This window comes from Lycorma delicatula, chromosome 8, assembly GCF_047948215.1.
Source record: "Lycorma delicatula isolate Av1 chromosome 8, ASM4794821v1, whole genome shotgun sequence".
Classification (NCBI taxonomy): Eukaryota; Metazoa; Arthropoda; class Insecta; order Hemiptera; family Fulgoridae; genus Lycorma; species Lycorma delicatula.
In genome coordinates, this window is record NC_134462.1 from 33,889,792 (window position 1) to 33,901,728 (window position 11,937).

Genomic DNA, 11,937 nt, shown 5'->3' on the forward strand with positions numbered 1-11,937 from the left:
CTTATTAGTTAGTTATATGTTATTACACAAACATTTTGAATTATTAAAAGTTTTTTGTGAATTTTTTTTTTAGATATTTACAACTAACATTTTATTTCATTTTATGTTTCATTGTTTTATATGTGAAATATTTTACACCTGCTTATAAAAAATCGTTTGTTTAAACTAAGTAAAAAAATTGAAAAGTGATCGTGATGAAAATAAAAATATTTAAAAAAAATAAAAACGATAATATATACACAGAAAACTCAGATTTACTCATCAGTAATATTGATTGGACTGAAATATTAAAAAGTATTTATAACAGATTGTATATATAATAGGTTTTACAAATATATATATATATATTATGAAGAGTTCAAATAAAAATAATATTGCAAAATAGCATCGCCTAGTCCGACAATTAGAACTGGTATTCAAATAATTAATCCTCTAAATTTCTTCAAATTTTTAAATAAATAAACTTAATACAGCTTTATTAATTAAATAAATAAAGCTAAAAAAAGATCCAAAAGTACTAGACAAAAAGCAATGAAATCGAAGAAAAATTTAAAAACTACCTACGACGTAATGTCACTGCCTTACGTATTGGAAAAATTAAAAACATCTTGCTACTATGTGAGTCATCACTACTAGTAAAACAGGTACTTGCATTTTTACAAATTAATGACAAATTTATTCGAAAATTAGACTTTTTTTAATACAAAAGATCCCTTTCTAATGGAATCAATGAAAGATATTGAATACTACTATGTCAATTCAATATCTTTCACCTGGAAGGTTGTGGGTGTAAGTTCCAGGGGTTTGGGCTCGAATAAAGCTAGGTATTTTTCATATAGTTTCCTATTTCCCCCCTTCTTGATCTCTCCCTGTGTGCGTGCGTTCGTGCGATCGCGCGTGTTATATATATATATATATATATATATATATATATATATATTCTAATCATGAAAATAATGGAAAAAGTATACTTATGTTCTAAAATGCTTCCTTTTTGAGTTACGGCTAGTGAAAGATTTCACTCAGATTTCAGCTATCCCGATAAAATGAGGTCGTACTGAAACTTTTAAAAGGTTTATTAGGAGCAAAATTAGTTATTCTTATGGCTTTTGCCCTGAAAAATCTAATAACATTAGTCCCAAAACCTTACCTGCAGTAGGTTTTGAGAAATCTGGAATGGAAACCAATAAATCGGGGTAAAAAAAAACTCTTTTAGGTTTGACGTATTAAATGTGCAATAAACACATAAAACTTTTAAAAACGTCTTCTACAGAATTTAATTCTGAACAAAATGGCTAACATAAGTAACAAAGAAAGTTTAGAAAAATTAGAATCTTATTCAGAAACAGTACACTAGACCAAAGTGCATTAAACATACCAATTTATAATAAATGTTCAAAAAAGAGCACGCCATTTTCAACACATAACTTGGCACGCTTCTGTACTGCTTTTTTTGCTCTTTTTAGTTCTTCAGGGCTATCCTTAAATTGCTCTGCCGCATTCATAATGCGGACAATTTCAATATTTTCAATCATACCCAGTCATAAAAATCTAAAGGTGTTAGACCAGACGATCTTGGTGGTCAGGAACGCGGATCCCCCACGATCGAGCCATTTTTCAGGGAAATGATGATTTAAGTGAGTGAAATTTAAGTGAGTGTTGCACAAGAGAAGTAGGGAGGCGTGCCATCGTTCTTTGACGTATAATTTGCAGCTCAGAGCTAGAGGGATATCTTCAAGCAGTTGCGGCAATTCTACTTGAAGAAAGTACAAATAGACGTCAGCATTTAAGCTGTAGATAATATAAACGATCCAAACAGCTGATTGTGAAGAACACCACACCATACATTGACGCTAATCGGTGATGAAATTTGCCTTCCAACGTTTCATGAAAATTTACCTCTCCCCATGTAAGCTCATTACTAAGTTGTTGACGCCAGTTCGAGTGAAAAATTTGCCTTTTCGGTAAACAAAACATACTTGTAGAGTTATCGATTTGTATTCCAAGAGTTGTAGCAATCTAAACGAAGTGGACCGTCTCCTGCGTGTAGATGTTAAACTGGCTGTTTATGATAAGGATAAAACTTGTTTTGTTTAAGTATCCTCCAAACCATCGAATGCGAAACACCGATCCGCTTAGAAAGACGTCGTATACTGCCGTCTGAACCGCATCGATAATAATTTCATCAACAGTGTCGTTTTGAACAGATCGCTCGTAGCTGGTACGAATACTAGTTAGTGAATCTGTTTCCCAAAGATTGCAAAAGGTCGCGCTAATTGTTTTGGGATCTGGAATCCTGCGATTCAACAAACGTATTTCATATTCTATTGTAGCAAATGCAGTATTATCAAAACACACACCCAAAATGAACACCAGAAATATAAAAAATAATGTATATATATATATACCAAAATTAAAGTGTATTACACCAAATATAATGTAGAATATCAGCGTATTTTTTGTCGGCAGCGTATTACTTCAACGGCAAATCATCACGCTCAAACTAATGTTCACTAGAAACCTACGCTAACGACATCACAGTTCACAGTGCCCGATATATTTAATGTACCTTACAGAATTATTTAAACACTAATACAGTATTGCGGAATGTTGATCAGCTGTTGTTATTTTATACAACATTGAAATAATAATTTTTCAAATAATTTATTGTATTTCTGTCAAAAAAAAAATTACTAAGTAATTTTTATTTTACAATTGTGTAATTTTATTTTTTTTTCTTTTTTTAAAATTTTTAACAGTAACTTTTGTTTCTACAAATTTTAAACATCACCAAAAAAATTTGTTTTTAAAAAAAATTAAATTAGTACTTTTCTGACAAATTTTGTAATTTAATTATATAATAATTTCCATTTACCAATAATTTTTATTATGTCCGAGCGCTTCGGATATTAATCCATCATCAAAAATATTAATGTGTTATGCATTATAATTTTTTCCTTCACAAATTAATATATTAAATGAATTTTGAATTTAAAAACAAAAATTATAAATACAATTGATCGTCAAAAGATAAAAATAATGTCGACGTTGACCGTCATGTTAGTATGAAGCTCTCTCAATTGTTATATTTATTAGTATGAAACAGTATAACCAACTTAAGAATCAAAATTATTGTTTAATATTTGTTTAAATAGAAATTATGTTTTAAATACAACTATTTTGAATTTAATAATAAGTATTGCCAGCAGTAGAAAGGTGTCATTACGGGATCTTCACTTTCAACTGTTTTGGCTAGCATTTTCATGAGTGAATTACAGAACAATAATCTACACCGTATATTTAATAAAGATAAGATTTTAGTATATTAAAGATATGTGGAAGATATATTGATCATATATGATCAACAATTCAAGATGAAGAGATACAATAATTGAAAAAATGAACTCCTAAAATAATGATATTTAATTCACTTTTTTCTCGAACTAAGTTCGAGAAAATAATAATGACATAAATTTTTTAGATATAAAAATTAATAAAAACTATGATACTAATAAACGGGATACCGATATATATATATATATATATATTAGCAGACCCGGCAATGCTTCGCTATTGCTATATATATATATATATATATATATATATATAGAGAGAGAGAGAGAGAGAGAGAGAGAGAGAGAGAGAGAGAGAGCGAGAGAGAGAGAGAGTGAAAGTGAGGGAGAGAGAGTTTAAATGAACACAATTGAAAATTTGATAAAAAAATTAAAAAATTGAACTTCACAAATTTTACCTTTCACTTATTCTCCTTCCTCTTTTCCCTTTCCAAATTCTCCCTTTCACTTTTCTCCCTAACCCCTCTCCCAGTTTCCTTTTTACCCTTTCCCGTTTTCCCCTTTACACCTTTTCCCCGTTTTCCATTTTCCCCTTTTTCCCTTTTGCCCGCGCGTAAATCGGTCCATTAGTTTTTTGGTCTTTAGCGGACACACATACGAACATGCCTTTTATATATATATATATATATATATATAATAAAAAAGTCTGTTTGTATATGTATTTGTTTGCTTGTTTCGTAAATATCTCGACACCGGCCCCGCCTAGCGGGTATAGTTTTTGCAAAATATTTCTTTTCACGTAATTAATATTCATATTCTGAATATGAACCAAATCGGTCCATAAATATAATTTTTCTAAATATCTGAACCCCAGCGCCATCTAGCGGGTTCAAACTAATTCAGAAACCTTCCCTGGCATGCGTCCAACCATTCCCCAAAACTGCATCGCTATCGGATGAACGGCTTAGGAAAGAGACAGACAGACAAACATTCATATATATATATATATATATATATATATATATATATATATATATAGGAAACCGACTAAACAGGATAAAATAATTCATTATAATACGTTTCATCTTTGGAATGAAAAAATATCGACGTTTAATTCGTTAATATACAAAGCTATAAAATATTTAAGACATAACAATATAAAATTAAACATTGAATTAAATAAACTAATGGATAACGAATGACTAAATAATGGATATATGATAATGAAAAATAATGATAATGGATAATGAATAATGAATTAAATAACTAATGGATACAATGAAGATCTAATAAATAAATTAAATATTAAAATAAAAAATAAGATTTATATAAAAGACAATAATATTAAACTAACAAATAATAATAACGGATACGCTAAAACTGAATGCAATATAAATTACAAAAAATTCAATAAAATATTTAAATCTTTTGAATTAAAAAACTGAATACACACTAATAAAAAAAAATAATCAACTATATAAATAACAAAGATCCTACTAGAATAATAAAACATAACAATAAATTTAATTTACATAAACAGGGAGTATATAGTTTAAAATGCGCAAGTTGCGATTTGGAATATATCGGGATGACAAAAAGATCCTTTTTAATTAGAATTAATGAACATATTAATTATATAAATAAGAGAAATAATCTTAGAAAATAATCATAATTACAACCCAGATAATTTTATTAATATTCTTGAATATTCCAATAACCTTCATAAAACAAATATTATATATATATATATATATATATATATATATATATATATATATATAAATAATAAAAAGTTGATAAATGAACAAACAAAATTTGAAAATGATGTATTATTCAAACAATAATTTTGAACCTTAGGTTGGCAATACTGCTTCATATTAATAAAGATAACAAAATGGAAAAAAATAATATAATTAATTTATATGAATACCAAGAGGCCATGATTAATAACAAAATTATTTAAATGATATAATGTATTGTTTCTAAATAAAATTCAAATTTTTCTAACTTTTTTCGTTTTATTCAACATGTGTTACGCCATTTTGTTGAGAATTAAATTCTCTACAAGTGTTGTTTAAAAGTTTTTTATGTGTTTATTACCCATTCAACAAAGTTATTGTACGTCAAACATAAAAAGAGTGGTTTTTATCCCAGTTTATGGGTTTCCATTCCAGATTTCTAAAACTTATTGCAGATACAGTTCTGATACATATTTTATTCGATGTTTCATGTCAAAACCCATAAGGATTCAATAATTTTACCACTTAATTAACGTCCTAAAAATTTCAATACGACCTTATTTCACCGGGATAGCTGAAATCTGAGCGAAATCTTACACTAGCCGTAATTCGCAAAGGAAGCATTTTAGGACCTTTTCCATTACTTTCATGAATAGAATGTGTTATGAAAATCCCGGGAGAGCTTCGTGATGCACTCTTCATTATGACATGTTCTGATAATTAATTTTATCTTAAAACCAGTACTTACTTAAAATTTTAAATTTTATCAAAAATTAATAAAAATATTTGAGCCAAAAATAAGAAAATATCTTAATTAAAATAATTTAATTAGTCAAAAATAATTAACAAATTAATTGACGATGATATTTTAGAATATCATCGTCAAATTACTTCGTCGAATAACAAATTACTTTTTAAAGAGTCAGTTGTTTTTAAAATTCAATAGTATGTTTTAACAAAAACGTATGATTATTTTTTTATTCAAAACAATTTATTTAAAACGATTCGATAGTTTATCATTTGATCTAATAATTTTATTGAGCACCGTTTTAAAAAATGCTACAATCAAAACTAACGCAATTTATACATATTAAATAATTATTGATTAAAAAATCCATTACATGACAAATATGTGTCAATTATTTGTGAAAAAATGTCAAAGTGAAACAGCAAATAAGTAAAATGACAGTAATACATTATTAAGTTAAATGTAGCTAACATTTAAAAAATAAAAAAGCTTACTGATTCAATATTTATATAGAACTTAACAATTCACCGTTAAGAGTTGAAAATTGTTACATTAGTTGTCAAGAAATAAAAAGTTTTTCTTTAGAAAAATATAAATTGAAGACCACTTGTTGAAAAGAAATTTTACATATATACGGATTAAACCTTTTCTCTCTTAAAAGTTTTATTTATTTAAAGAAAACCGATAGGAATTACGAAAAATTATCAAAAAGAATTCTGTTTGTGTCTTAAGATTTAAAAAGTTTTTCCACTCCAATCTTTTTTTTAAATAAAAAAAATTATTTATTTTGAGTGGTATAAAGAATATACGAGTATATTTAATAAGCTTGAAAACAATAACAACATTTTCAGTACTTTGAAATACTGCACTAATTGGAGAGTAAAATACATGAGTACATACAAAACACGCACGTAAAAAAAAAAATTATCTTTTCACTTTCTAAGATATACAGAGTGCTTCGCAAAGAATGTAACAAACTTTCAGGATAAGTTCTTTCTAGTTAAAATAAAGAAGGTACTTCATATAAATATAGGTTCGGAAATGCTTCGTCTTTGAGTGTCGGCTGGCGAAAAATTTCAACCTTTTCATACGTAGTTAAAATCTACCACATTTTGATACGTTTTGTTTTTATGAAATTCAATATACTCACGTTTATATTTAGTATCTGTGGACTTTATTCATATAATTTTATTCAAAATAAAATTCCCTACAACGTTTCTTTAAAACCTTTTGCGTTTATTACCAGTTTAACAAAGTTTTTTTAAGTCAAACATAATGTTATTTCGACCCAAATTTTTTATCTTTTACCCCAATTATCTCGAAAATTACAAAAAAATACAGTTCTGGGACCTATCTTTTTTTCTATTTTCAGTTTAGATTTCACGTAAATACTAAATTTATCCCTTAATTTGGGATCCAAAAATTACAATCTAGTTTAATTTGATCGAAAGCGCAGAAATCAGGGCGAAGCGTTTCGCCAGCCCAATACTCGCTAAAATAGCGTTTCTGAACCTATGTTTATATGAACATTTTTCTCTATTTTCACCAGTATAATATTTCCTGAAAATTTGATACAATTTTCGTGAATCACTCTATATGTATAAAAGGAAAGAAATGGGTATTGTAATCGTTAAAAAAAATCGCCAATAAAAAAATCACCGAATGAAAAATCTAGACGTTTCTCATCCTAAGATCAAAGAAACCCATTAGTCCCAAAAAAAAATAGAAATATTTTTCAGATGAATATGTGACGGACTGGTTTTGTCTAAATATTAGGTAGATTTCATAAGAAGCTACCTAATGCAATGAGTATCATGATTGGACTTCCAGAAAATTTCGACATATCTTCGCGTTTCACATCCCCCAAACACCAAAACCACCATCAGTTCAAAAGCTTATATATATATAATTATTAAATTTTCTTGTGGACACGATAACTGCCATAATTTTACACCAATCACTTTCAAATTGATACATAAAATATAACGATCCAAAATCTCGGACGATGTGTAAAATCGAACCATGGGGATGGAAATGGGGGCTTTTTCGAAAAAAAAATATCGCTATAACTTCCTTAAGTAAAATATCGAATTTGTTTAACGTTCCTACTATTCTTTGGATAAGGGCTTAAAACTTATTAAAGTAAAGTTTTTTGATATCACCACCCAATAATATACCATGAGGTGGAAAATATAGGGTTTCGAAGACAAAAAAAAATCATACCTCCTTTAATGATCATAATATCGAATCGGTTTAAAGTGTTTGTTAGTCCTCTACACATTACCTAAAACTTTTACCTGAAACAATTTTTGTTATGACCAACCCTTACAGCAAGGGATGACCAAAATATTGCTGGAATTATAAGATGGGGCCTGTCATATGCTAAACATGTGAAACATTTTTTCACATGCAACTGTTATCGTATTGAGTAAATTTGAAGTTTTCTTAACTTTAATGTGGAAATATTTTTTATCCTCGACTTAGCACCGGTGAAAGCTACCTCCGTCTTCCGGCGTGTCGAAATGGATTTTTTTTGGACAAGATAAACCGATTTTGTTAAAATTTGATTAGAATATTGAAGGATTTATAGAGTTAAAATTTTCCGAAGTTGTTAGGATAATTTGAAAATTTTTCAGTCTTCAATTTCTGTATAGATGGTTTGAAAAACTTATCGAAAAAAATTAGCACTTACTAAGTACATATTTATTTTTTTAAATAATAAAAACAGTCATTGTAGTGGAAAATCACGAAATCGTTCAAAATAATCATTTTTGGAAATATGGTTTCTTAGTACCTTAATAGTTTACCAATCCCGCTACTAACCTTTTAAACATTTTTTTTCATTGTACTCAGTTCAGTACACAGTACTCATGTTCGATTATGGAACGAGCCCGTTTAACTTTATAAAGTAGTTGAATTAATTTATACAGTAGTCGAATTAATTTCATTCTCCTATTAATAGAAAATATATTACTTTTTAATTACTTTTTTATATTAATTTCAGTGATCGAAGTAACAAAAAATTTTTAATTACTTATTAGAAAAACACGTCCTGAAGAAGCATGCGAAAGTTTTCAAAGAAGGTTACAAAACAGTAAGTAATGAAACATTTTAATTAATCTGAACATAATTAAAAATGAAAAGTAGTATCTTATATATATATGTGTGTGTGTGTGTGTGTGTGTGCTTTTTTATAAAGTAATACATACTTTTCAGTAATGTAATATATAAGAAATAAGAAAAGGAAAAGAAAATAAAGTTTATTTTCTCATGAAACAAATGTAATCTGGAGCAAAATGAAGTTTTTAATACTGTAATGTAGCGGTTCAATTTTAATTCATTTTTTCCTTAATATTCACAACTCTTTTAATTTCGTTTTATCTCTAATTGTACTCCGTTTAATTTTATTCTGAATAATTTTTCTTTTCTTCACCTTCTCTTATTGTTATAGTTTTTAAGTAGGTTACCGTTTTCTCTTCACAGTCACTGTTCATCTACTGTTTGATTGGTTTGAGAAAGATAACCCTTTAGTTCCCCAAAAATGTATTTTAAACCATTTTTTATAATATTTCTTTACACAGAATTTAATTGATTTGGTTTGACCACGAAAATTACTTATCCCGCATTTATGTTTTTATTATAATAATTTTATAAACCATTTTATTAACAAAAATGTATTTTAAACCATTTTTTATAATATTTCTTTACACAGAATTTAATTGATTTGGTTTGACCACGAAAATTACATATCCCGCATTTATGTTTTTATTATATTAATTTTATAAATTTATTCTTTAACTATTATTATTTTACATTAAAAAAAACTTTTCATTTATTTATTTAAATATCTGTTAAAGTTTTTTATCTTCTTTTTACATTTTTTTCGTTGTTTTAATTTGGTCATTTATTTAAATTTGTTTTATTGATCAATTGGAAAACATGATTAAAAAGGAAATTTTTTTTTATAACAATACTTTTATTTTTTTGTTTCTGTTATTTTATATTGTCGCCGAATGACTTCGACAGCACATAGCACTTACTAACCTTATGGTATCCCTGAGAAAAGCTTTTGTCGTGGAATGGCTTTAACCGGCTCGTAATTCATAATCTTGTGGTGGCCCTGAAAAGTGCCGTTTTTTGCGTTAGCTCTGAGAAGAACTGCTGGGTCCGGAAGCTGCTCTCCGGCGAAGTCGGGGAGTTGCGGCTAATCTATTGAAATCAGACCGGGCTTTTCCTCAGCGGTAGTTGGGTTCTCACTACAGCGTGGCAGTGGTGGTCCCCAGAGCCCCACAATGTCGGTCGGCGTCGGTCGTCCTTCTCCGGCCCGGCTAAGGCGGTTCTCCCCACGCTGGGCCGGCTCCTGCTTCTGAGTCCGCCACCCAAGGCGATTGAAGTCCGGCGAGCTGGAGCTGGAGTGGGAAGTTAGAGTCCGCGTCCAGCGCCTCCCTCGGCGGGCCAGCCAGGCCTGCTGTTCCGGCGGGAATGTTGGCATCCGCCGGGAGGTCCCATGTGAGATGGCCAGGGAACTTTTTCTGTCTTCTTCCATCTTCTTCTTCTTCTTGGTCTTCTCCAGGTGGTGGTCGACGGTGAATTGAAAATTTACTCTCGTGCACTCTTTTTATTGGAGCCTGAGAGTGGTGAGGCCACAACGCCATGGTGGGAGAACTGCGCGGCGGTAGTGATGCTTGTATCTGCGTATATTGTGCGGCAACTCACATCTGAGTTGCTATACCGCTTTTTCTGCCGATATTAAATTAGGCATATAGGTATGTGGTAACAATATTTTATTCTAAATGTTTATTTTACTGGAAAATAGTTACTCCATTTCCAAAGATTTTGCTTAAAATTGAAATTTGTTAAAAAAATCTTCATAGGTGTTTATCTATAAAGAAAAAAGTATTCATATAAACATTATTAAATAAATTAAAAGAAAAAATTAAGAATTAAATACTTATAATAAAGAATGCATAAATTGATTTGTAAAGATAATAATTATAATTTTAATTACGTGGGGCAAACCAGAAGAAATAACAAAAAACAAAGCTTTGGTAATTATAAAAAACAATACCAGAGAAATCAGCCATAGAAAACGGGTAATAAAATTAGTTTATTAGAAATTATAATTTTAAAAATGTGCATAACAAACAAGGACCTTAGGGCTTTTAGAAATGTGATGCGTAGATGAAATTCATCACTATCAAAAGAATAAGATTCTTCATAGTCTCTCCAACCCAACACCAGCACACAGCCTATATACGGCTCTCCTGTTAAAATGAGCTATCAAGAAGTATAGATTACTGTAAATAGAAAACTTCCTTATATAAAACTAAATTATTAATAGTATAAATTATTTCAAATGATAATTTTATGTTTTAGACAGGTGGCAGATGATTTCGAACAATGGTTTCTTTCTACTATACAGTCAAATAGTTTAAAAAAGGATTTACACATTTACAGGTATAGATAAGAGGGATGTTTTTGAGAACCTGGAATCATGGAGTAGACCTCTTACGACTATTATAGAGAATTTTATGATCTGTGATATTGATTTTATGTCAGTAATTTATCTATATCTCGAGATTTTTTTCAGTTGTGAGTTAGAGCTAAAGTTACATATCTAAACAAATGTATTATTTTGATATCGCAAAGTAAAATTCATTTTTACAGATTTGTAATTACTTATTTTCTATATCGTAATATTTCTTTTACACATAAGAAAGAGATTCACCTACATTTTTTCTTTTGAGTTGTGCACACGTAACGCCTTGTTGCCCTTAGAAAAGGATTCATTATTTTATTTCCATTGTTATGAGAACGACTATTATAAAATAATGAGCGTTAACTATCATCACCTCCAATTCCTCCCATTGACTCATTAGGTCATTGACGTTCTAGGTCATAATTCTTCAAGACTTTCCATAAAAAAATTTTGTAAATAAGTTTCGTCAGTAGACTTATCAGACTACCAATTCGTTGAACCAAAAATTCTAGGTTATTTATTTTATTCTTGCCACCAGAATCACCAAAGTTGTTGTCTGCAACCGCGGTTTAAGATCGGGGAAGATTAAAATAACGACCTTCCGAGTTTCCTGCGACCTTCGATCCAAAGAAGGAAAATTACTTTTACTGATATCAAAGAGTCCAGATTGTGATCCTC

General features: G+C 29.2%; 1 long non-coding RNA gene across 1 annotated transcript; it reads left to right on the top strand.

The window, feature by feature from the left end:
* Positions 1-505: 505 nt before the first annotated feature.
* On the top strand, positions 506-11,683 carry LOC142329442 (uncharacterized). Its single transcript, XR_012757500.1, has 3 exons — positions 506-644; positions 8,785-8,874; positions 11,157-11,683. It is a non-coding gene; the product is annotated as an uncharacterized LOC142329442 (long non-coding RNA).
* The last annotated feature ends 254 nt before the right edge of the window (positions 11,684-11,937 follow it).